Raw genomic sequence first — 27216 nt, 5'->3', positions numbered from 1 at the left:
TGACCTTCTTGTTTTCTGTCTCATGGCCTCTAATTCTCATTGTGACCCTGGTTATTTACAGAAAACGAACATCTGAGGGAAGAAGGAATAGTCATTGGCTTACAGAGCATTTTTCATTGATTCTACATGAGAAAGTCCAAACTCCTCTTTAAAGAAAGGCCCTTCCTGAACTGACTTTGTGTTCTTCCAGACTCACTTCCCATCCTCACCTCCCATCCTCCTTTCTCTGGCTGTTCCAAACCCTTTGCAGTTCCCTGAATACCCTGTACATCATGCTCCTAAGCCTTTGCACATTCTGATCCTTCCTCTAAAGCGTCATTCCTCACATTCTCTCTTGACAAACTTCTACTCACCATTTAAGACCTATTCACATGACCTCTTATAAGGCGCTTTGCTGCTCCGCCTTGTACTCCTGCCCCTGATCCCTGCTATCCCTTGCACAAAGTTCTATCACACACGGAACTCTAAGTGTCAGCTCAATTGCCTGTTTCTATATGCCAATGACTTGCAAAATGTGTACCTCCAGCCCTTACTTTTGCCCTGAACTCCAGACTCATGTCTAGCTGTCTCCTTGCCAAATGCTCATATGCATTATGGGGCTATCCAGAGCACTACTCTGAACTCCCATCTCCCAAACTTTTTCTTCCCACGGGTCCCCATCTTAGAAAATGGCACTTTGATCTAACCAGCTGCTTGAGCCAAACTCCCAATGACCCTTAATTCCTCCTTCTCCCTTATGTTCCACATCCCAAAACCACTCCTGGTATACCTAACTCAAAAAATATCTAATATAAATGTAACTCAGTGGAGTAAGGAGTATTTTCAATAAATGGTACTGAAACTATTGGATATTCATTTGCCAAAAAATAAACCTTAACTCATACCTCTCACAATACATAAAAATTACTCAAAATGAATCATAGACCAAACTATAATATCTAAAATCATAAAATGTCTAGAAGGAAACATAGGAGAAACTATTTGTGACCTTGGATTAGTCAATGAGTACACTGCAAAAGCATACAAGAACAAAACCACAATCCATAAAAGAAAAAATTGATAAATTACACTTTATCAAATTAAGAACTTCTGTTCTCTAAAGGCACTGCCAAAAGAATGAAAAAAATCTAAAAGAATTGAAAGCAGGGTCTCAAAGAGATATATTTACATCCAATTTTATAGCAGTGCTAGTTATAATTGGTAAGAGGTGAAAGCAACCCAAAAGTCTCTTGATGGATGAATGAATAAGAAAAAGGTGGCATATGCATACAGTGGAACATTACTCATCCTTAAAAAGAAAGCAAATTTTGATCATGTTACAACATGAATGTACCTAGAAGATACTATAGTAAGTGAAATAAGCCAGTTACAAAAGGGCAAACAGTATTTGATTCCACTTAATGAGCAGTCAAATTCATAGAGACAGAAAGTAGAATAGTGGTTGCTAGGAGGAGGAAAGAATGGGGAGTTGTTATTTAATGGGTACAGAATTTCAGTTTTGAAAGATGGAAAGAGTTCTAGAAATTGGTTGTACAACAATGTGAATGTACTTAATGCTATGCACTCTACTGTACACTTAAAATTGACTCTCATAGTAAAGTTTATACGGCTCCTACTAAAATAAAAACATAATAAACCACAAAAGCTGGACCATTGTGATAAAATTCTCAAAGAGGTTGTCTTCTGGAACCATTCTCTGAATACCAATAAAGGAATGGTCTGCGATAAGTGAAATATATGTTTTAGTCTTTGTTCTATTTTTATAAATATATTTGGTCTTATGATTTAGAGGGGGTGAAGAAGACAAGCCACAGACTAGGAGACTATATTTGCAAATCACATATCTAACAAAGGATTTGTATCCAGAATATATAACAAACTCTCATAATAACCCAATAACAAGAAAACTAACAGGCAATACAAAAATGTACAAAAGACTTAAATGGATACTTTATCCAAGATATAGGATTGCAAATAAGCAGATGAAAAGAATACATCATTAATCATTAGGGAAAAACAAATTAAAACTACAAGATACCGCTATACATTTATTAGAATAGAGAAAAACTATTTTTAATTATTTTAAAAAAGACACTGACAAGTGTTGGTGAGGATTTAGAGGACTTTTATACATTGCTAGTGGGAATGCAAAATGGTACAGACATGCTAGAAAACAGGTTGGTAGTTCCTTATAAAGTTAAACATACTTTTACCAGATGACCCAGCAATCCCACTCCAAGGTTTTTACCCAAGTGAAATGAAAACTTATGTTCATGTAAAAACCTGTACTTGACACACACAGCTTTATTTAAAAAACTGAAAAACATGAATGTCCTCCAACTTGTATACAAATAATACAAATTTATATTACCGTAGAATGGAATACTATCCATCAGTAAAAAGAAGTGAACTGATAATTTGTAGCAACAAGGATGACTCTCAAATGCATAATGCTAAGACTCCATAAGCTAAGCTACATACCACATGGTTCCATTTGTATGACTTTATATGGACAAAAACAGATTGGTTGGCAGATGTGAGATATGGGAGAGGGGTTGACACAAAGGACACGGGAATTTAGGGGTTATGAAAACATTTTACATCTTGACTGTGGTAGTGGTCACACAACCATATGCATTTCTCAAAACTTACAGAACTATACACTAAAAGAGGTAAGTTTTATTGTATGTAAAGTATACATTAGTAAAAAAAGAAAAAAAAATGAAAGCACACATATTTGGAATCTGCCCAACAGGCAGCTGTTGTTGCCAGAGCCACTCCCTGTCCAAAGTCTGTCAGCTCTCATCCAGCCTACTGTTACTTGTCACTTCTTAACTTTTCCTCCTTTATATTTTTAAAGAGCAGTCAGAATTACTTTTTCCAAATGTAAGTCAGATTATATCACTTCCCTGCTTAAAATTCCTCCAGTATCTTCTCTTGTCATTTTCAAATATTCTCCAAATTCCTTCCAGGCCTACAAGGCCAAGCCCGGTGCTCTGGCCTCACCACACATCCCTCCCCTTTGTCAACCATGAGACAGCCACTCTGGCCATCTTTCTGGACTTTAAAGGACACCAACCATGTCAAACCTGGAGGATTTCTCTCCTGCATAGTTCCTCTCACCTGGAAGGCTCTGTCCTGACCTCTGTGAGGCTGCATGCTTCTTACCTTTCAGGTGTGAGCAGAAATGTCACCTCCTAGGAGAGGTGCTTCCTCAGTTCATCCAACCTCATCATTCTCTACCCCAACACCTCATCCATCCCAGGGTTTTCATTTTGTCATGGCACTTATTGTGTCCTGATAATTGTGTGTATTCCATGAGCATCATCATGCTGGCCTTGTTCACTTCTGAATCCTCAGTGCCAGGGTATGTCATGGCACACAGTGGGTGCTCAATAAATGTTGCTTGGACTGTTATCTTTGAGGATTCTGCCTCTGAGCCTCAGGGGGCATTCATGGTGGGGGTCACCCTAACATGGGGAAAGCACAGCATTACCTACAGGATTTCCTACCCTCACTCCTGCTCTGGGTGGAGTACTTAACCTAAAACTTCCAACAGCCAGTTAGTGGCAGAGCCAGGGCTCAGATCTAGCCATCCGTGGAGCTGTTGGCATTAACAACTCTCTCCACTTCCCACTCTGAGTTATCTGTGGCGATGCGTCAAACTGGGAGCCATATGTGTAAGGAATGCACAGCGGAACAGTGCCATGATCTGCTGGTTGGCTTGGTGCAGCCCTCTGCTCTGCCCACTCTCAGCTCCCAGGGCTGAGGGGCAACTGCTGAGTAGTTCTCAAGATTCAGAATCTGATTATACCAAGTTGCACTGAGAGCCAAGCAGGTGTCTGGCACTGTGCTAGGAATCTCTTTTGCAGAAAGGAGGAAAGGCGATTAACAGCAGCTTACTGGATGCCTGGATGTCCTAGAAGCTCCAGCCATGTTGCCTCATTAACACCCACCATGGTAGCATCCTCATTTTTAAGTGATCTCAGAGTAGTCATGCCTGTTGTGTAAGTGGAAGAGTCTTTTGGAGTCCATGTCTAGAGCTGGTTCCATCAAATCCTAGTGGGAGTGCTAAACCCCATTCTTTCTCTGGCTTCTTGGGGAGCATTAATCTGGTATATTCTCAGCCAAAGAGTAGAAGAGCAGACGAGAGAACCTCAAGCGATCCTGCTGCTACTATAACATCTGGCCTCCCCTGGGCTATGCCTACCTCTGTCCCTCCATGCTCTCAAGTCCCAACTCTTGTAGATGTAAACACAGATGTCTCAAATGTCCCAGTCCTGGGGAAAGCAACTGGTACCCTTCTATTTCTCTGCCCCCTAGCTTTGTTTCTTTCTTTCTCCCTGTCCCCATCTCTCTGTCTGCCTATCTCTTTTCCTTGGTCTGTCTCTGACTCTGTTTCTTTGTCTCATGCATTCACATGCACACACAGGCATACAATCACTGGCACACTGCTACCACCCCCTTTCCAACTCACTTCTTTCAGCTGTTCAACTCACTCTGCCAAAAGGACAGGATCCTGACAGATCAAAGCTCCAGAATACCCACTGCAGGGAATCAAGGATAGCAAAAGGATGTCTAGGCTGTGGTTTTGGTCCCCAGTGCCAGAGCCAAGGAGTCTGTGCACTGCACAGGGGCTTATAGCCACCTAAATCCTGCTCTGACACCATCAGTCCTAATGGAGCATTCAGCCTTGCTAAATACCCACCGGTGGGCCATAGCTGCATCCCTGGCTGCCAGTGGGGAGAGGATCTGTCCAGTAGGTCCTCTGGGCCAGCTCAGCTACAGCCCAGTAGTGTGGTTGGGGAGGGCTGGAGAGAAGAAGACAGGAGCTAGCATAATTTCATGTCTGGTCTTTCCTAGCCAATAGGCAGAATGATTCTGTGATCCCCTAGCTCTAAATTAGTTGTATTTTAGTGGGAAATATCCCACTAAATCTTAATGATCTGCCTTCCAAGAAACTCTCTAGGACCCCTGTTTACTGTTGGACAGCTAGCCCTTGAAGAGCAGGGTATGATATTGGTGAAGATCGAGAAAGATGAGCATCCAAGAGATGATGTCCAGAATTGGCTCCCATCCATCTTTCATTGGGCAACTGTCTTTAAAACATGAAGTAAAAGAGTCATCTAAAACAAGAAATAGCTACAGGACCCCATCTCTTCACACTCTCCTCTCAGGCCATAGCTTACTCACTCACTCTAAAACCCACTTGGCCCCTCTCATTCCCAGTGTTTATGTTTCTAGGCTACAGAAACCACCTGGCTTCAACTCCACAAGATGTAGAATTCAGGACAGAGCTGTACGCTGCACCCCTTTTTCATGGCTACAGTTGAGGCTAGGGTAGGAGCCACCTTTTGAAAGAAAGATGCCACATGACCTTCAGTATTATTCAAACATTAAATACTTGGATAAATGGTTTATCTATATTGTCATTTTCACTTCTCTTGCTGAAGCTAAATAAAGTACACTATTTCTTTTATATACAGAGTGGAAGATGCTTCTGGTGACTCCTGGGGAGAGGGAAAATACGATGAGAAAGAGGAGAGGGTAAGCTTAAGAGAAGAGGGACAAGAATCCTTCTAGCTCCTCACCCAACACCAGGCAGTCTGGATATTCAGCAGTATTAGTGAGACCTTAAGCAGAAGTTCAGAGATCACCTGGAATCAAACACCAGCTGGCCTTATCCCTGGCCAAGCACAGGCTGGTGGCCACAGAGGGGACTTGTGAACACAGGCTTAAGAAGACCCATCCAGCTCCAAAAGCTCTTTGCATGACCTTGTCACCACTTAGGCCTGCCTCTCCAGAGGTACTACCATTGACCCTGGCCAGAGTTGCTGTCCATGACCATCAAGCTCTAAGCAGGGTTCCTCTTCATTGACCTTGGTTTAAACCTTGCACATTCTTTGCTGGACCCTTTCCTTCCTTTCTTTATTCTCTCTCATCTCATGTAGCCTTTGATTTCCACCCTTTGAGCCCACAGGACTGTGAAGTTTTAAAAAATAAAAGATACTTTTGTGACCTTCGAGAACTGTGCAATGTTTAAGCATTTCCAAGTGCTGTTATTTATTTAATTTTTTGCTGATGGTTATTATGGTTACTTTTTTTAAAATGTGAAAATATAGTAAATTAGTCTTAAGCCAAGAAAAAAAAGTTCATAAGAAAGCTTATGCTTCCCTCTAGCACCCCTGTTCAGTCAAAACTCTCACCTAGTCAATAGCATCTGCTTCTCCACACTCCCACCTCTCCTCTAGGAGGGGAGCTGTAAAGAGGGCCCCAGTTCTACTGAAGTCCAGCCTTGCCTAGCAAAGAAGACAAAGGTATTACTAACTTCCATTATTACAACCCATTTTTAAAGTTATTATTGTGGATTCTTAAGATGTCAACAGTGAGGAATCATATTGTCCCACTAATTAATGCAGCAAACTTAATTGTAATTCCAAACTTACCCCCCACCATTACTGGACTCAACTAATTAAACAACAATTATCCAGCATGGGCCTTTCATGGGGGAAGATGGACTGTTCCTTTTTGTAGCTACAATTAAGCAACACATTCAATTATCAGAATGAAATACAAATTTACCTAGTAGCCCAGTAAATTATAGCCATTCATACTTTGTTTTCCTATGATCGCCTCCTAGAAAATAAAAGGGGCTGCATCTTCTAGTTGCAGTAGGATGCCATCTGGACCACCTTTATACCGCTCCTCAGGGTACCCCTTAAGAGCTTTCTACTGCTCAGTTCATAAGCACCAGCTGAAGCAGAGGGTGCTGAGTGACCAAATCTTCTTCTGCCAATATCTGTAGGGTTGCCCAGCAGGCAGTCAGAGTGGTTTGTTGTTTCTAGAGGGAGAGTGGTGGAGAACAAGGCAAGAACAAGAGTCTTATATATAGTTTTGCTTTGGTCCATGTGTGAGGCACACACAAACACATTCACATTTTCAGCACACCTCACTATGAAAAACTTTTGCATTTATGGCAAAAAAATTCCCCTGGAGGAAAAAGGGTCTTGGAAGATGGTGGGAAGACCCACAAGCCAGGGGGAAGTGATGCAGATAAGTTTCATGAGGAACCACTGAATAAAATGTGAAAATTATATCAGATAAGGCAGTGGCTGAAACAGGGAGACAGAAAGAAAGGCATGAGACAATTAATGGAAAGATACTAGCACTGAGGTGCCACACTCTGAGCAGAAAACATGTAATCTTCAGAATCTGCAAAAATGTTCATATCCTAAAATGGAGGGAGCAAAGGTCCCAGCATTAATGTGCATAATTGAATCATCTCAGCTAGTTTACCAAGGGATGGTGGGCATGACAAGGTCCTCTGAAGCCAAAAAGGCTGCTGAGCAAAGTGCCATTCACCCCTTCCCAGAACTCGTAGAGGGCAAATTAAGGAGAAATTCAAGTAAAGTGATTTATTTGCAGGAAATGTTGGAAATTCCTTAAGGACATGTACCCCTTCCCTGGCATTCAGTATAGACCTGGGCACAGGGTATGTGTTAAACAAAAATTCATGGTTCTTGGACAACCCTCTGTTTAGTGGGCACTGTGGGAAGACAGAAGAAAAAGCCTCCCCTTGCTGCAGATTGATAGATGAAGTGCTTCAGTGGAGAGCAAGAGGTACTCTCAGACTTTCTTCATTTATTCATTCATTCAAAAACATTTGTTGAGCATCAACTCTTTACCACATGCATGCTAGGCACAAGAGATTCAATACAAGCAAGAAAGACATAGCCCCTGCCCTAATAGAGCTTATAGTCCTAGGGAAGAGACAAGTGAACCAAAAGCCAGGAAGAGCGAAAAATACAGTGATAAGGTGTTATGGCCTTCCGAAGGGAAGAGACATTCAAACTTAGACCTGAAGAATGCAAAGGAATAAGCCAGGTGCCAACAAATGGGAGTAATAAGAATATCTGCTCCATAGGGTTGTTGTGAGAATTAAACAAGATAATCTATGAAAGCTGTTCCAACAAGCCCTGGTGTGTAGCATGCTCTGTTTAAGTGTCTGCTTTTGCTACCATTATTATCATCCTTCCATCATTCCTAACTTTGCAAGACCTATAACAATGGAGGTCATCCTGGATGCCTGTTCTCAGCACTGTTCCCTGCCCATTAAGGCATAATCACACAGCATGGAACACTGCTCAATTCAACCAGAATTTACAGAACCCCTGTCACACACTTGGCACATGCTAGGAAATGATTGGACTAGGAAAGAAGTACACGGCTTGTTCTTAAGAAGCTATGATAAGATTGGACAGAAGACATAAAGTATTAAATTTCATATTGCATAGTCTATCCTGCAGGCACTGGTATTGCTCCCAGAGGTGAGAGGAATTGTCAGATGTTCTCATGGCTATAGGATCCTCCCAAGGAAGCAGCTCCCAAGCTGTGAGCCAGTGGAGATGAGTCAACAGGAGGCCCAAAGCCTTGCCATCAGCTACCTTCTCTCTCGTCTTCTAAGGTATGGAGGAGCCAGGGTGAGAGCACAGACTTAGGTGTTAATGCAGGTCACCTCCAGATATGCCGGGCTGGTAGAAGATCCTGAACCCCAAGCACTGGACCTCTGTAGCTCCGTGGCTCCTGATTCAGGCTCATGTACACACTGTCCATGGTGGCCAGGACCAGGGCTTGCTGAGTCCAAGTCTGGCCTTGCCTTACTCCTCTGCACCTCCTCCTCCCACTCAGAGAGACAAGATTTGTGTTGACCTTAAAGAACTCACAAGCTAATGCTGAAGAAAGCTAAGCTAAGGCCCAGGGTGCTCAGTAGCTGTGAGGTGGCATGGATAGGGATTAGATGGGCAGCAAGGCTTAATTTAGTGACTCCCTGTTTTCTACTCAACTTCTCAGCAGCAAATGACCAAGGCCTTTTTCATCATGCCCCAGTTCCTGGAAACCATTAAGGAGTCTGACTGAGTACTCTTGGAAGCAGGTTCAAGGGGAAATTCTCGCACATGAGAACAGATTTATTCCCCTGATGACAATGATAGTATTAGCTTTATTGATCAAGCAGCATTATCATTAACAACAAACGTTTATAGGGCTCTCCGTTTGAGCATAGCACCTGTCCTTCAGCCCAAGCATGGACATGGAGGACCCCATATCAAGTGGGAAAAAATAACTGGTTCATGGCCTTGGGGTTACTACAATCCACAAGAAGTCACTTTTGAAGAGAAGCAGAGCTTGCCACCCAAAATATGCCTTTTGGGATATTGATTTTTAAAAGACTCAGAAAAACCTTTGACCTTCCCCTCAACTATCTAAAAGGAATTTAGATAAAGGACCTACTCCAGGAAGGGAGATATCATCACAGATACCTATAGTTCAATAAAAATTAGTGTGTGATAGAGGGGAACCTAGCAAGGCCCATTTGAACCTAGCAAGGCCCTCTCTTTGTCCCATTGTTAAGGATGACCTGGTAAACATTTCTTTACCAAACATTTGCTTTTCTACCTCCAGGTGAATTGCCTCCCTGCCCTTTGAAGTCCCAAGCCACAACTCCCCCTTCTCTTTAGCCCAAGAATGCCATATAAACCTCAACTGCCAGATGCCTCTTTGGATCTCTAATGGCACCTCCAAATGTGCATATGTATAATAAACTTTGGACACTTTCTCCTGTTAATCTGTCTCTATTAAATTTGATTATTAGCCCGGCTAGAAGAATTTGAAGATGAGAGAAAAAAATTAATTTTAATTCCCCATAATTTGCTTTAAATACACTCTAAAATTCTTTAAAATAAAAGATACTATAATTTCATAACCTCAGAGCCTAGAAGTTTACTAGTTCAACAAAAGATAACTAAGTGAATGAATGAGTAAATAGTACATAGTTACCTTCAATGGCTTCAGGCCTGATTACCTAATTTAGGGATTACTGAAGCCTCTTGCTTTTCCATCCTCTTGAAAAATATCTAATGGCCTCACTTGGGTCATTTCACTGTTAACTTATATCTCAATCAGAAACAGAAAGCAAGCAGAGGAAATGAAAAGGAAAAAGACAAAAATCAATCAGTGTTTTCCCTTGAGTAACTCAAAGAAAGATTTTGTGGGTAAGAAAAAAAATAGGAACTTATAGCTAAAGCAAGCCTTAGGAATTATCTGTGGGTTTAATTTATGCATGACTTACAGAATGAATTACCATCTTGTTTCCACTCTACCTGGAAAACTTCCCAAGAAAGGCAGTGCTTTAGAAGGGGACTGAAATACGGGAGGGAGATGGTTAACATTATACCACCTTAACCATTTTTTTTTTAAGTGTATACTTCAGTAGTGTTAAATATATTCTTATATACTTTAAAAATCCTCAAAGCCTGACCCTCCATAGTTGGAAGTGGAGGATGGCTTTGCAATGATGCAAGTCAGTAGCCTCTTTCTACACTGACCCTGTCACCCAAGCTACATCTTCTTCTGGGGTGAGGGTGGGGGTTGTCATTAATTATTGCTGACACCAACAGGGTGGTCTTCTCAGGAGCAACTGCCACCCCTTCCAGATAATGCTTTGCTATGGACATAGGACCTTTGCCTCAATCCCAAGAAGTACAACAAATGAGACTGGAATTATTAAATAAGACTTTTCCAACAGCCTAGAAATACAGAGGGGGAAAGGAACAAGGAAACTTACCTTTGTGGGCACAGTTAGACCCTCTCCGGGGTTGCCAGTTCACTCTTCCTAGCTCTTGCCCGGGTTAATGGAGAGAACACTGTTCCCTATGCCCAGCCTCCACCAAGTCTGTATTCACAAGAGTAGGGCCCAGAGTTTTTCCCCTGCCACCCTATGGTACTCCTGGCCACTCCTGGTTGCTGGCTAATGACCCTCCTCTTCCCCTAGTGACCAACACTGTGCAGTACTACCATTTAGGGAATAGGACCTCTTACCTAAACGAGAATTCAACAGAAAAACCCTGACATTCACAAGAGGACACCCCCATACAGACATGAGAAGACAAGAGATGGGAGCCTCTTCATCTTGGACAAAGTAATAAACCTCTCGAGGCTCTGTTTTCTCCTATGTAAAATCGGGATGATAGTATCTGTTTCAATCTCAGGGTGGTTATCAGGACCAAGACAGATAATGGGCAGAAGGCAGCACTGCAAAATAGTAAGTCCCTTATAAATATAAATTAGGATCATTAATAATACTTTTAAAAAAATTAGTAGTCTATAGATTTTTGAGAGGCAGACCAGTGCACTGAAGTTAAAAGCCTCCACCACGTTAACCATGGTCTGTAGCCTGGCTGTTCTATGATCCAACTTGGCAGCAGTGCCCCTCCTGGAGCTGCAAATGCCCCAGACACAGTCCTTGATGCCTCAAGCAAATGGCTGCGAACACCTATGCCACTTCTCCTTCATAAAATAAAATTACTCACTAGTGCTCCTCGCCTCCTTTCATTCGAAAGGCAACAGCCCATTGTTCTTATTGGATTGTAGATGAGTCACTTGGAAAATATTTTTGAGCACAATATAGAAGCAGTAAAAGGAACATAAAAGTACCTGGAAAATTCTTGTTTGTTTCCCACTTTGCAAACCCACACTGGAGTCTAGGGTTGTATTACATACTTTTGTCCTTTTTTTTTTTTTTAAACAGAAGTGTTTTGCTCATTTCCTCTCATATGGGAAAGGGGACACGTTAATCATTCCTGAGTGGAGAGTGAAACCCCTTAGAGGGTCTAGCTCAGTCTTTGGCAGGAAGAATTTGAGCAAAAAGACAGGTGATACCTAAATGCCAGGCTTCATATCTAGGAAGAATGACTGGAAAGAAGGTGGTAAACGCTTGTGTCTCCACTGAGGACAGAACAGAGAATGGCAACAGTAAGAAGTTAGGCTGGGTACCAGGAGGAACGGTTTTACTGTAAGGATGTGAGCAACATTTTATTGCATGCCCTGAAGAGGTTGTAAAGCCTTTGTTGGATATTTTATGTGGCTAGACTGTCTTTATGGGATGTTTTTGGTTCATTCTTACTTTGAGGCAGGTGACTGGACAAATGACTTTTGAAAAACCAGACAGTATGTGACATGCTGATCACACAGGATACTCCTGCTGACATTGGATACCCACTTACTCAGTACCTAGGGCCAGGCACAGGTGTCTTGGAAGGGAAAGTGGGCTTCCCAGTCTGCACAGGAATGTCTCTCTGTCACAAAGACAATTATCTTATCATGCTCTTCCTCTGCTCAGGAAGTGCTAGTACTCTCTCCAGGGCATCTCTTATAGTGCTGGCACTCAAGGCTGTCAAACATGTGTCTATGAGTTCATTATATACCCTTAGCTCTGCTAACTCTAACACAGGAGTCTTGTCTCTAGCCCCTCTCCCAGGCTGCTGAAAGCTTTCTGAGTCTTAATTCCAACATTCAATGCACCAAAAATATTGAATTGGGTAAGAACAAGAACAAAATCCTGTGATATGTCCCTAAAACTCCCTCCTGGTTGACATTAACCCAGTAATTGCTCAACCAGTTATGAATCCACTTAACTGTACTATCTCCCATTTGAAAATTGAACCTAACATGGCAAAACTATGGAGACAATAAGAAAATCCGTGTTTTCTCGGGGTGGAGAAAGGGAACAGATGAGCAGGCAGAACACAGGATTTTTACGGAAATAAGAATATTCTATATGATATTATAGTAATGGACATGTCATTATACATTTGTCCGAACCTATTGACTGTATAACACCAAAAGTGACCCCTTAGGTAAAGTGTGGATTTAGGATAGTTATGATGTGTTAATGTAGGTTTACCCTTGGTAGCAAATATACCATTCTGGTGAATGATGTTGATAATAAGGGAAGCTATATATGTGTAGGAACAGGGAGTATATGGGAAATTGCTGTACCTTCCTCTAAATTTTATTGAAAACCTAAAATTGCTCTTAAAAAATAAAGTCTTAAAAAAACCTGAACTTAAAGTCAAATATATATATTTATACACACACACACACACACACACACACACACACACACACACACACACACACCATACCACACGCTGGCTTTCGTCCACAGATTAGCTTGCAAACATCTTACACCGTTTTCATACAGTATAGTTTTATCTGACTTCCAAGGCCTTACTCAGTAGGAAGGAATGTGAGGTCTGGTCTCCTTTCCCAGTCACTTCCTGGCTGGATGATGACCCTGCACATGTTGCTTAACACCTCTGGGCCCCAGTCACTTCCTCTGAAAAGCAGAGTTAATAATATCTTATTTGGATCAGAAGATCTCTTGAAATCATTTACAGTTCAAGAGCTATAATTCCTCACTAAATGGCCTCTACAAATGAAGAATTTTTTTCCTCTTCATTCGTCAAAAAAATCTGAAGTCTAGGGTAAGTAGCAAAGCATAGGATTTGGAGTCTAAAGAACCAAAGCAGGAATCCAGGCTGCCATTTTTGGACCTTGAATGTATGACTTAAACCTCTCTGGGCCTCACTCAGATCTCTATCATCAAAATAATGACAGCTGTGGCACCATAGCTAATGCATAATAAACACAGTATCACCCCCATCTGGCTTAAGCACCAAAGTCATCCCCCTAACCCAGAAGGGCTACTAGGCTCAGCATTTTCTCCTCCATTTCCTGTCCTGCTTTTTATTCTCTTTAAGAAAGGTGGCTTTGTCTATTCCCTACCAACTAGTTTTCTCGACTAGCCAGATATTACCTCTGAATTATAAATAGAAAGACTGAGATGTAGGAAAGAGCCAAGAGGTCAGGAGTAATTAATGAGACAAAGCCATAAGCCAGACCCTGTATTTCTGTTCATGTTTCATAAGCCAGTCAGTTTAGGCCTGGGTTGGAGACCCACTTCCCCTTTTTAGCCCTCCCCACTCAATTGTTCTCTGTTGTACCTCTTACAACACTGGATCTATTAAATGGTTTATATTCTGTTTGCCAACGCAGGGATGATTCCGAACAAGATTGGGTTATTACAGATTCAGGAGGCACTACACATGTGGCTGTCATGTTTCAGTTACCCTAACTCTTGGTTTAATAAAATTTGCCTCACTAATATAATGCCATATTTTATCGTTTTCCCTGCAATTATAACAAGTTTCCAGCTTCTTCTTGCTAATTATAAGAGGAGGGGATGCAGCTGATCATTGGGAAGAGAGTTTCCAGGGAGGCTGTGGATATCTTTGCAGCCACTTAACTCTGGTTCTTATGGTTCTTAACTGCCCTCTCCTCCATGATATGAGCCCTAATGAAGTCAGCAGCTGACTGCGGTGACTTGGCAGGCAAAGCCTAGCTTGACGGCGGCCAGGACACCTATGCCTGCTGGCAGGAGAGCAGCACAGCACCCCTCACCTGCTGGATGACGCAGCCTCCGCAGTCTGTCCTCCCACGCCTGCCATAGTATCACTGGGCCGCATATCACGGACTAGGTCCTGATATGTGTGACTGCTTCACCAGCAAAGGGTCCCCAATAGAATAACGGGAACTGGGAGGTGGGTGGTTAGAAAGGACACCACTTTGCCCCGCCCGGGGGTGGAGCAGATAACCGGAAAAGGGGAGGAGGTGGGAGAAAAGGAAACGGTGAGACACAAGAGCTGTAAACAAAGAGCTGTTCTTGTGCGAAGTCCTGCAATGGGTCCAAGGCAGCCCGCTTCCGGAAGGCCCATGCTTTGTTCGTCATCCTACTCTGAAACCTTTAGAGGGCGAGACAGGGACAAGGGTGCCTGTTTTCATTGCGAACCTCAGCACCCTTTCCATCTGTCCAGCTAATTACCTGCTACAAGCGGCCCGGCTGTTGCCCTTTAAAAATAAGGAGACGCGGACCAGCGAGCGTATTAGAATTCTGGGCGCATTCTGCCTCCCTTCGAGTGGTTGGCGAGCGCCCACGTACTGTGGATACAGGAAGCCCGCGGGCCGTTAGCTAGGGTACCCCAGGGCGGGGAGCCGGCTTGTCCTTGTGGGGGAGGGGCTGTCCCCCAGGAGACACCTGTCTCTTCTCTCGGTATTAAAACTCTTCTCAGCCTTGCGCTTCGACCCTACTCCTCGCGCAAAGTCGGGGCATCAGAGCAAGGAAGGCCAAGGACAAAGCGGGGACGGAGGCACTTGGAGCGGGTGAACTCCTGCCAGCGTTTCGGCTCAGCCCGCCCCCTTGATTAACACGCGGCTTTCGTCTTCCCCTCTGGTCCTCCGCGGGGCCGCTCGCATTCCCGGGCCCTCTTCCCTAGCGCGCACACTAATAAGTTTACAAATAGAAGCCTGTGGCGCGGGTTACAATAAAAGGGCAGAAGCTCCGCTTCGGTGCTTCAATGAGAGCATTTTCCCCATAACAAAGAGCTGGATTCAGCTGTCCTATGCAGTCGGAGCGGGGTGAGCTGCCGGAGTAACAAGGCCTACTGTACACGTTGGGGGATGGGGGGTGGGGGTGGGGGGCTCCAGGCTTGCGGCCCCTGCCAACGGACAAGCCCAGGCCCTGGGGCCCTTTCTCAGGCCAATATTCCATTCCTCTGGCCATTACCTCCCCCACAGCAACTTTCCCAGTACACTGTGCTCTCTCATGATACACCCCGCTCCTCCAACCCTCAATCTTTAAAAAGCTCTCTGGGAGCATGTGTTAAATTCATGAGACACCTAGGCGGTGATAGATAATGTGCCAAGCCCTTGGTGTCAGACTGTAGTCCAACTGGATGGTAGCTGTGCTCACTAAAAGCCTGAAGCATAGCCGACCCTAGGTGTGGTAGGTGCCAGAACTGACACAAACAGTAGGAGATAGAGAGTATTCATGAGCTCTGTGCTGGAACAAGAGGTGAGCTTTTCTGAATCTCCAGGAGGGGTGGAGAGGAATTCAGAGCCGAATAAGGGGTAATGCCACAGCTAATATTCTTGAATGGAAGAAGACCAAAGGACAGAGTTCCAGAAATGCTTGGGTCCACTAAGCTGAGGGAAGAAGCCAGATGGAAGGTGAACTAAGCCCACCCATCCCACTCATAGCCGCTACACAACTGCTGTTTCTTTCTTCCAGCTCTTGGCCTGGTTTGGCTCAAAACTGAATTTAGCTTTGGTTCTCAGTTTTCAAAAGTTCACGTTTTACCCTAGAAATTTAAGGTTACCCATCTACCCTGTTTTCCTCCCAGGTACCTAAAAATATAGAGATTATCTTATCTGTTTTTTATAAGCTTCTCCTTGGGCACCAAGTTCATCTAGATCCCAGAAGTTGCTCTCTAAAGCTGTGATGCTGGGATCTGGTGGAGCCTGGAAACACCCCATTCTAGCATCCCACAGCTCTTCTGAAGCTAGGCTGAGGGGCAGTTGCCCTCCAAACAGCCATATTCTAGTAACCTAGGAGAAGCTAGGTCCAAAAGCACTGTTTACTGGCCAAGCAATCCTCAGACTATACTGGAAAAGAGGCCAAGAATAGACACTGTCCACATGTCTAATAGAGAGAGTCTACTGCCTTTGTAACTTTTTCTAAAAAATAGAAAAAGGGGTTTTACCTGGGGAAGGATGAGGTGAGGACGCACACTTCCCCAGCCCAGCCCCTGGGAGCTGGGCCTGCTAGGTCCCTGCCTGCATCACTGACATCTCAATAGTCACATTCATCCCACAGCCCACTGGTCATAATGCATCTGCTTCATCCACATAAGGCCAGAACAGGGCCCTTGTTCATGGTGAGGACCCCTACTGCCACACACATTTGGGGACTGGTTGTCCATTCTGGTCCCCGAGACCTCTCTCCTCCCTTCTCCATACATGACACCACTCCACTGTGTCCCATCATCACTGAGTTCTGTCAAATCTACCTGCTAAAGAGTGTCTCAAATTTGTCTACTTCGGACCTTAGTTTAAGACACAATTTTGCACTAATGTCTCCAGCAGCCTTGTGGTTTTCTTGTATCCTATCCAGCCACCTGGAAGATCTCAACCTGTTCCCTTTTGTATCAGTCCCCACAGTGGCTTCCTGGTACCTTTAGCCTGATGTACAAGGCCCTTCGTGATCTGATCTCTGCCATCTCTCTGTTTTCTCTCTCTCTTGCACCTTAGCTCCAGTTAGCTTGCCATTACCCAAACACAAGTCCTCACTTGCTTCTATGTGTTTGTTGAAGCTCTCTCCCCAGCTTCACAATACCGTAACTCTCTTTCTTCTCCTGGCTGGCATCCTTCTAAATTCAGTTCAGCATCACCTCCTCCTGGAAGCCCTCTGTGGTTGTCATCCATCCTCAGTTGAATTCACCCCTCAGTTATACTCATCAGCTGCCTTACTAGACTGTGAGCTTCTTAGGAGAAAGGCCTGGCTTCCTGATGACTTCAATAAAGCTTTATTGGCAAGTGATTAAAAGTGATTTTAAAAGTGATTGAAAGTCAGATATGGGTTTGCTTTTCAGCTCCTCCATCTGGGAAGATACTTAATTTCTCTAAATCACAGTTTCCTTATTTAAATGGATAATAATACCTTAAGGCTATTAGGGTTAAATTAACATGTTTAAAGGATTAGCACAATGCTGGGCACTATGTGAGATGTATTCTATTTATTATTTGTATCCTCTTGATATCTAACACATCTGGCTCATTCTACCACTTGTTCACAATTGCTGAGGAAATGAATGCATGGTTATTGTCATCCCTGACTGTTCTCCCCAGATAGGCTTTGGTTTGTTGGTAGCCCTTTTTCAAGTGGATCACAAAGATGTGATGACCAATTCACAATCCATCATCAAATGTATATAGTGTAATAGTAAAGAGTCAAATCCACAAATGGGTGAGAAGACAAGAAAGACAAACACAGATGAGGCTGAGGGTGGTCACATGTCTCTGGGTCATCTTGGTGCTAGGGGGAGGACAGAAGAGTTGTGGGATGGTTGTGTTCTTCTGGAAAACAGTCATGTCTATGTAAAGAAACCTTGCCCGAATCTGATCTTTGCTGTTTCTTGTTCCCTGGGGACACATGTGCTGACCTCTGTGTAGTCTGGGAGACACTTTCTATATGTGAGACTCTTTCCTAGTTTTTGCCTTTGTTGGAGCAAGGGGTGCCTACAAGGTACTCTGGGGAGGCTCAGAATAGTCTCCTCCATTCCCGTGTAGCTCTCCAGCAGCAGAAGGACTTAGTGGGACTGCCCTTGTCAACAGCACCATATGCTTTCTCTGAGGCAGAGGGAGGGAAGAAAGGGGTCTTGCTGCTGGGAGGCCAGGAAGGAAGGCCAAAGTAGGAGGGGAAGAAGAGAGAGGAAGGCATGAAGTTAGCAGGGGCAGTCCTGATGCAGATCTAGAACACAAAGAGGGAAGCCTTCTTCAAAACCTGAACTTTAAAATCTGCTGAACTGATGGCCTATAGCAAACAACTCTCTTTTGACTACACTTAGCCCAAGGCCTGTTCTTGTTCCTGCTCCAAAGCTGCTGCTGCCACTGGGAACTCTTTGCTCTATCCACCCTCATCTGAGACCACACATCAGAGTCTGCACAGTTTGCTCCCTCCCTGGCTGGTTTGCAATTTTTATTTCTCACCTTCCTATACAGCCAAAATTTATGGCACACTTGACAGAAATATTTAATTTTCCATATGTCTATTATTCAAAGGCTATGGAAATCTATGGCCTTAATATTTTTGCATTAGTATCCATCTAGAGCTGAGGCCAAATAAAGAACTTCCTAGAAGCATGGAGCGGAGAAAGGAGAAGGCTGAAATCCTGGGCAGAAAGGAAGAGAGGAGGGGCCCTAGCAAATACCCCATGAAGCTCATACCACCCCCACCACCCCTATACCAAATCAAAAACCTGAACATTTTTTATTATTGTTATTAACATGAATTAGCACTTATTATGTGCCAGGTATTATGCTAAGCAATTTTAACATCCAAGATCTCATTTACATAATCCTCACAACCCTATGAGGTAGCCATTGTAATTATCCCATTTTTGAGACCAGGAAACTGAGGCACAGAGTTAGATCACTCAGCTAGTAAATGGAGGAGCTGAAATTAGAAACTCAGTTTTACTAACTCTTACCCGCTATCAAGCTGTTTCTTTTGCATTCAGGATGGAAATGCTTTCTTTCTTTCTAGTAGTACAACTATGCTATATTCAATTTAATCCCATATCTCATTAAGTAGGTTCATTGTCAAATTCAATGTGTACATATGTGTAGGTCTTTGCTATACATAGAGCACTACTGTGAGGAGAGAATAACAAATGTGAAGCCAGGTCCCTTGTCTACTGTAATCTGAAAGTCTGTTTGGAAACCTAAGCATATGTGCAAACAATGCTGCACCAATACCAGACAGAACAGTAAGACCACCTAGCTAGGTGCTAAACTCTACTGAGAGAAAGAAGGAAACAAAATTCCTCAGGACAAACAAGAGAGACCCTCTCAGGCCCTACTCTTAAGCCTAATGCTGAGAGAGTTTATTTACACTGAATGCAGAACGGAGAAGAGGAGAAGGGAGGCAGGCAGGCTGGCAAAGTAAGAATAGGTAATTGATTAAGTAGGACAGAGGAGAACATCATAAAAAGTAGAAAAAGAACCCAGGGGAGGGGGGGGGAATAGAATTTTTTCTCGCCTCTGGAGTAATTTATTCATCAGCACACAGGATGGTAGCTAACTTTTACAACCATGAACCTGAGTAATGAAAAATGATCAAATCATGTTCTAAGTATATTGTCTAAGAAAGCATACATATTAGCTATACTTATGTCCATCTGGATGGAAATATTTAATTAAAGTGGCGCATATATATATGTATTTTTTTAAGTTTTGGTGCTTGAAGAATCAGTTCTATAATTCTGTAATTAAGCACCACAGTCAGTCAGTCAGGATTGGGCGCCCCTGGTAGACAAGATGATTCTGGCTGGCTCTCTCTGCCCAGGGCACTCCACAAGTAAGCCCCCAACCAAAGATGACTGCCACAGGGGTGCTGGTGCCTACATGCCTCATTCATGCACAGCTGAGAACATAGGGGAAGTTGGGAAGCCTGTGCCATCTTCCAAAGGCAGTCCTGAGAAGCTGAGGACCTCATTTCCCCAGCTCCCAGAAGGCCATGCTTAGAGTGCTATTGCTATCCCCTGGGGGTCAATGCTCTTAGACTTCTCTAGAAGGATTCCTAATCTCAGTTGTCAGTTGATAACAGAGAAGTTTCCTCTATCTCCCTTTGCCTGATCTTAAATGTCTCTAGTCAGTTGTTGCCTGGAAAGATAGCAGGGAGAGAAAACAGCAAAAAGATGAGAGCTCATCACCAGGGTGAGGCCTTATTAAAGATCTCAAAAGTCTTTGTAAATCCAAACACAAGTAATGAACCAGAGCAAGAAAATAAGTAAGATACAAAAGAGAGACCAATCTATGAAACCTACACTACGTCTGGAAGATGAAAACTTCTGCCTACTTTCTAAGTGAACTTATACAGTCTACTTATTAATTTTCTCATTTATAATATGTGCAAATGCCACTACATCAGTATGACAACCAAAAACATCCATGGAGTTTTTAACTTACTTCAAGTGGGGAAAAAGTAACTAACATTTATAAAGCATTTACTATAATCCAGACACTTGATGTAGGCTATTCTCATTTAACTATGTTAACAGTCCTCTAAGAAAGATGATATTTCCATGTTACACATACAAAAACTGAGTCTCAAAAAAAAAAAAAAGACACCTTGAGGCTCAGAGAGGTTAAGTAATTTGCTCAGAGTTACACAGCTAGTAAGTCAAAGCAGAAATTTTGTTTCAGATCCATCTGACCCTGACTCTGAGTACAACCACTGATGCCTTCTTGATGTTATCACCAGCAAAAGAGCAGAGAGAAGTCTCACAGGGGGCAAATCTGGCGACAAAGCAGACTCCTCTGACTTCAGACAAAAATGCTTCTCTTTTTCGGCCTATTGACATTTCAGAAGCTGACTTACATGATGCATGGGTCAGGGCACATACGAAATGTAATATGTCTTGATTAGATGAAGTGCTTGACAGGTCATCTGATGAAATTTTACTTGCAAAATTAATTCAGATTGTCTTGGCTGGGAACTCCCAACACCCAGACAGTAGAGAGGCTGGGGAACTATAAACAAGTGGTCAAGATAAGAGGCTGGCCATGGCAGGAGCATAGGACCAGAATCAGGTGACTCCAACAGCAGGAGATACTGTTTTCTTTCCCCCAATAGGCAAAACTAGATCCTGAAGCAAGAAGACTGCGGGTTGATGGAAAGGATGCCATGCTGAACGTGAGAGGCCCTGGACAGGGAGAGGGCTCTTTCTCCAGTGGTTGGAAGGTGCTTGCCAATGGTAAAGGCTAGGGAGGAAAAATGGCCTCCAACAGCTCCTTCCAGTCCCTGAAGTCTTTGTGGTGATAATACTTGGCCCAGAAACCACTGATAGAGCTGCAGAGAAAAACACGCAGGCTCAAGTCCCTGAATGCTGTCATCAAGCAGCTCCAAGAAAGTCGGGATGATTTATACCTTAGTCAGGCCAACTCTGCCACTGGAGGCAGGAGGTGGCCTGGTTGGGGTCAGCTCAAGGAGGATGTCAGCTCACATTAAGAAGGTGATGTCCTGGGAGGCTGGAGACCTAGAGAAGGGTGGCAAGATGGAGGGGACAAATGAAGAAGAATTAGAAGTCCAGTGCAGAGTTGAGCTAAACTGACACAGGGGTTGGAACACAACTGCCATTCACAGTTAATGAAGGAGCAGAGAGGAGATGAATTACTGTAATTATGAACCTATGGAGCACAGTAAAATAAATAAGTAAATTAATAATAATAATAATAATATTAGTGTCCTCTTGTGTGTACTGGCAGTAGGTGAGGGGAGGGTGCTAGTTTTTTTGTTGTCCTCTTAAAGCAAAGGGTAGAGATTAAGCCCATTCTAAAGGCAGATGTTACCCAGGATATTGAGGGAGTCAGCAGGAACCTAGATGCTTAGAGAGAGTGGGTGGGCCAAAATGAAACTAGGCAGATCAAAAAGGAAGCAGGTGCCCAAGAAATCTTAATCCCCACTTCTCTGTGGAGTTGGCAGGAGGTAAATGAAATTGATTGGGGTGGTGGGTAAAGGGTGAGTAAGTGCTGCCTCCTGGATGCACTCTGTGTAATCCTTGTAAAATGACTTGATCTGACTTGCATTTTAAAAGGTTTACTCTGGCTGTGATGTGAAGAACAGACTATGGGGATGGAGAGAGTAAAGAACAGACACAGGGAGTTGAAGAGAGGATGGGGGTTCAGATTAGGGTGATGGTAGCCAGAATGTGCAAAGTGGTTAGATTTGGAGTATATTTTGAGGGTAGAACAAACAGGATTGTTGAGGAATCAAATACAGGTTGTGAGATAAAGAGAGGAGAGAGGAGATGGGAGAGGAGTAAAGGGAGAGGATAGAGGGGAGAGGGGAAGAGAGGGGAAAAGAGAGAGGAGAAGACAGGGAGGAGAGGGAGAGGAGGGCAGGGAGGAGGGAGGCGAGGAGAGGAGAGGAGAGGAGAGGAGAGGAGAGTGAGAGGAGGAGGAGAGGAGAGTAGAGAGGTGAGAGGAAAAGAGGAGAGGAGACAGATGAGAGAGGAGAGGAGAGGAGAGGAGAGGAGAGGAGAGGTCAGCCCCAGCCTGACTGCATTATTATGTGAACCCAGTGGAATGGCCTTTCCTTCTCCCAGGCCCCACTGCCCACAATCTTCAATTTAAATCTTGACCTAGACCCACTCTTTCCAAATATCTGATAATTTATTTTAATCCAAGTTAAACGGCCTTTTGTGTGCTGGTATGGAAATTTAACCCTCACCGTTTCTTCTATGAGAGTACTGGTTTCAAGTAGCCAACAGCTAATTTATAAATAAACCACTAGAAAAATGTACATAAGTGGGAAGTCCTTGTATAAACATTGTCATTGCCTAAATGATCAAATTCAAGGTAAAGCAATTTCTGTTGCTCCTGAGACTAATGGCCTCAGCCTAGCGAAGCTTTTCAGTGGGCAGTGACATTGATACTAATGAGGGTGGGAAGAAGTCCCAAGGCCTCTCATGATGATAGAGCAGTTTGGGAAGGAGGTAAAGAACTTGTAGACTTTATGTCACTCATAGCTTTCCCAAGAGGCCGAAAGGGCCAAGGGTAGAGGTCATACCTTCTCTCCAGTCCCTCTTCCCACCTCACTACCTAGGTGCTGGATGCTTCTCAGTTCTATTTGCCAAATTAAAAATCTGCCCAGAAGTGGGTGGATCACAAAAGACAGGCTGACTATGAGATAGAAGGATGCCTGCTATGTGTATTTGGCAGCAGCTTCTGCCCCAACATGAGTACTGAAGGAAGATGAGAAAGTCTGTGAGGGCTGGCTGGCAGGATAGAGTAGTACATAAGTACAGCCAGGTAGAAAGCTATCTTAGCAATCTCGATGCAAATCAGACTTGGAGAAACAAAAAGCAGACCTATGACTGCTGGATCAGCTCAAGAAATGCTTTTCAACTTCTCATCTGGCTCCCACTGCCTCACTGTAGCTTCTGGTTCACCACCCAGTAATGACAGCTCCCAGACCTAATTAATAAACAGAAAGCCACTAACTGGTCTTTGCATTCAGAATCCTAGCCAGTGAAAAACACCATAAACAGGGGCTTTCTGGCGCTTAATGGCTCACTCCAGTCATAGGACAAGCACGAAGTCATGATATGATGAGTAGATAACACAGTGACATCTGCACTTCAATCCAAGTGTGCGTGGCCTGGAGGACATCTGGGCAGCAGCTTGTGGTCTGGGGCTAGAGAGAGCTTTCTCAAGACTCTCAGGCAGCAGAAGCAACTGCTCCACCCTGCAGACTCCTGTGGACTCCCATTCCAGGATTCTTGTGCTGCAATGTGGTTGTAGTCTTCCCCTCCCTCCCCTCTCCTCCAGTACTGTCTTCATGACACCCAGCAAGACCAATACACATGTGAAAGGAGGGAGAAAGAGGCACAGGGGCAACCTGAGCCCACTCACAGGAGATTGGAAAGGGAGAGGAAGCCAGACCTCCCCGCTGACTTTATGCCACATCGCAGTTTGGGGAGTGAGGAGAGAAACTCAGAGAAAAACAAAACCTAGTGGAGGCAGGATCTCATGCAGGAGTTGCAGGGTTGAAAGATACTGTCATCCAACGCCAACACCTGACCACTACCCTGACACTGATAGAGATGGCAGAACATACTGTGAGACTTGCCAAGGCTTCCAAGGCAAAGAATAATGAATTGCCACTGATGACTATCCAGAGCTGTTTTAGAGCATGAACTGTCTCTGCCAGTGATATCCTGGGTTCAAAAACTCACACAACCTACAGATTTTTTTGCTAATCCTGTATCAGCCCTACCCTAGTTTTTCTTTTTTTCTTTTTTAAATTACAGTTGACATTCAAAATTATATTAGTTTTAGGTGTACAGCACAGTGGTTAGACATTTATATAATTTACAAAGTGATCCCCCAATAAGTCTAGTACTCACTACACATAGTTATTACAATATTATTGGCTATATTCCCTATGCTGTGCTTTATAACACTGTGACTATTTTGTCACTACTAATTAGTACTTCTTACTCCCTTACCTTTTTTCACCCAGTCCCCCAACCACCCTTCCAACTGACAAGCATCAGTTTGTTCACTATATCTATGAGTTTGTTTGTTTTAGTTTTTTAGATTCCACGTATTAGTGAAATTATATCATTTTTGTCTTTATCTGTCTGACTTGTTTCACTTAGCATAATACCCTCTAGCTCCATCTATATTATCGCAAATGGTAAGTTTTAGTTCTTTTTTATGGCTGAGTAATATTTCAGTAATATGTACCACTTCTTTATCTAATCGTCTACTGATGAATACTAACACTGCTCATATATCTTGGATACTATAAATAATGTTGCAATGAACATAGGGATACATATATCTTTTTGAATTAGTGTTTTGGATTTCTTTGGATAAACACCCAGAAGTGGGCTTGCTGGGTCATATCATAGTTGTACTCTTAATTTTTTGAAGAACCTCCATATTGTTTTCCATAGTACTTTCACTAATTTACAAATCCACCAACAGTGCATGAGGGTTCCCTTGTCTTCCTCATACCACTTGTTGATTTATTGATAAAAACCATTCTGACAAGTGTGAGGTGATATTGTGGTTTTAATTTGCATTTCTCTAATGATTAGTGACATCGTGCATCCTGTTATATGTCTATTGTCCATCTAAATGTTCTCTAGAGAACTGTTTGTTCAGGTCCTCTATTTTTTTTTTTTAATCAGATTGTATTTTGGTGTTAAATTTTATGAGTTCTTTATATATTTTGGATATTAATCTCTTAAGGGATGTATTATTGGCAAATCCCATTTAGTAGGTTGTCTTTTCATTGTGTCGATCGTTTCCTTTGCTGGTCAAAACTTTTTAGTTTGATGTAGTTTTCTTGTTTGTTTCTTTTGCCCAAGGAGACATCTCCAAAAAAGTATTACTAAACACAATGTCAGGGTTTAGTGACTACATTTTCTTCTAGGAGTTTTATGGTTTGGGGTCTTATACTTAAGTCTTTAATCCATGTTGAGTTTATTCTTATATATAGTGTAAAAAAGTAATCCTGTTTTACTTATTTTTGCATGTATCTGTTCATTTTTCTCAACACAATTTATTGAAGAGGTTGTCTTTACCCCATTGTAATTATTATCTCCTTTGTCAGAGATTAATTGACTATATAGGCATGAGTTTATTTCTGGGCTCTCTGTTTGGTTCCATTGACCGATGTTTTTATGCCAGTACCATGCTGATTTGATTACTATAGTCTTGTGGTATAGTTTGATATCAGGTAGCATAATTCTTCCAGCTTTGTTCTCCATTCTCAAGATTGTTTTTGCTGGCTATTTGAGGTCATTTGTGGTTCCATACAAATAATATTTTTATTCTAGTTCTGTGAAAATCACCATTGGTATTTTCATAGGGATTGCATTGAATCTATAGACTGCTTTGGGTACTGTGGACATTGTAACAATGTTAATTTCTCCTATTCATGAACACAGTATATGCTTCCATTTATTTTTATCTTCTTCAACTTCTTTCTTCAGTGTCTTATAATTTTCCAAGTACAGGTCTTTTACCCCCTTGGTTAAATTCATAGGTAATTCATTTTTTGATGTAATTGTAAATGGGGTTGTTTTCTTAATTTCTCTGATGGTTTGTTATTAATGTATAAAAATACAACCAATTTCTGAATGTTGATGTATCCTGCTACTTTACAGAATTCATTTATCAGTTGTAACAGTTTTTTGGTGGACTCTTTTGGGTTCTCTCTATATACTATCATGTCTTCTGAAAATAATGACAATTTTACTTTTTTTTCCTCCAATTTGGATGCCTTTTATTTCTTTTTCTCATCATATTGCTCTGGTGAGAACTATGTTGAATAAAAGTGGTGATAGTGAACATCCTTGTCTTGTTCCTGATCTTAAGGAAAACAATTTAGCTTTTCATCACTGAGTATAATGTTAATTGTGGGTTTATTATATATGGCCTTTGTTATCTTAAGGTATGTTCCTGCTATTCCCACTTTGCTGAGAGTTTTTATCACAAATGAATGCTGAGTTTTTCAAATGCTTTTTGTGTATCTATTGATATGATCATATGATTTTTATCTTTCAATATGTTAATATGGTGTATCACATTAATTGATTTGAGGGTATTGAACCAAACTTGCATCCCAGAAATAAATCCCACTTGATCATGGTGTATGATACTTTTAATATATTGCTAAATTTGGTTTGCTAATATTTTGTTGAAGATTTTTACATCTATGTAAATAGGGAATACTGTGCTATTTTTTCTTTTCTTTTCTTTTTTTTTTATAAGGTCTTTGGTTTTGGAATCTGGCCTCATAAAATGATCTCAGGAGACTTCTCTACTCCTCAACTCCTTGGAATAATTTGAGAAAGATATGTGTTAATTCTTTGAATATTCACCTGTGAAGCCCTCTGGACCAGGACTTTTGTTTGTTGAGACTATTTTTATTAGTAATTCCATTTTGTTAGTAATTATTGGTCTGTTCAGTTTTTCTGTTTCTTCTTAATTCAGTCTTAGATAATTGTATGTTTCTTAATCACTTCCCCCAGATTTCAAGTTTGTTGGCATATAATTGTCCATAGTATTTTATTATAATCCTAATATTTCTTATAATCCTAAATTTCTATTTCTGTGGTGTCAGTTGACAGTTATTCTCTTTCATTTATGATTGTATTTATTTGGATCCTCACCTTTTTTTCTTGATGAGTCTGGTTAAAGGTTTCTCAATTTTGTTTATCTTTTCAAAGAACCAGCTCTTGGTTT

At 42.4% G+C, this 27216-nt stretch overlaps 1 protein-coding gene across 4 annotated transcripts in view; it reads right to left on the bottom strand.

Moving 5' to 3' along the window:
- The window catches only part of GRIK4 (glutamate ionotropic receptor kainate type subunit 4), a 450925-nt gene that overhangs the window by 387147 nt on the left and 36562 nt on the right, over window positions 1-27216 (bottom strand). For 2 of the 4 annotated variants that reach the window (XM_039839627.1, XM_039839629.1), the window contains exon 1: window positions 14299-14597. The exons of the other annotated variants lie outside the window; for them this stretch is intronic. The gene's annotated coding sequence lies outside the window, so the exon portion shown is untranslated. Of the gene's footprint in view, window positions 1-14298; window positions 14598-27216 lie in introns of those variants that run through there. 4 annotated transcript variants of the gene reach the window in all.

This window comes from Pteropus medius, unplaced genomic scaffold (genome assembly GCF_902729225.1).
Source record: "Pteropus medius unplaced genomic scaffold, Ma_sr-lr_union100, whole genome shotgun sequence".
NCBI lineage: Eukaryota > Metazoa > Chordata > Mammalia > Chiroptera > Pteropodidae > Pteropus > Pteropus medius.
Note: the sequence above shows the minus strand (reverse complement) of the source record. Positions and strands in the feature narration are given on the sequence as shown.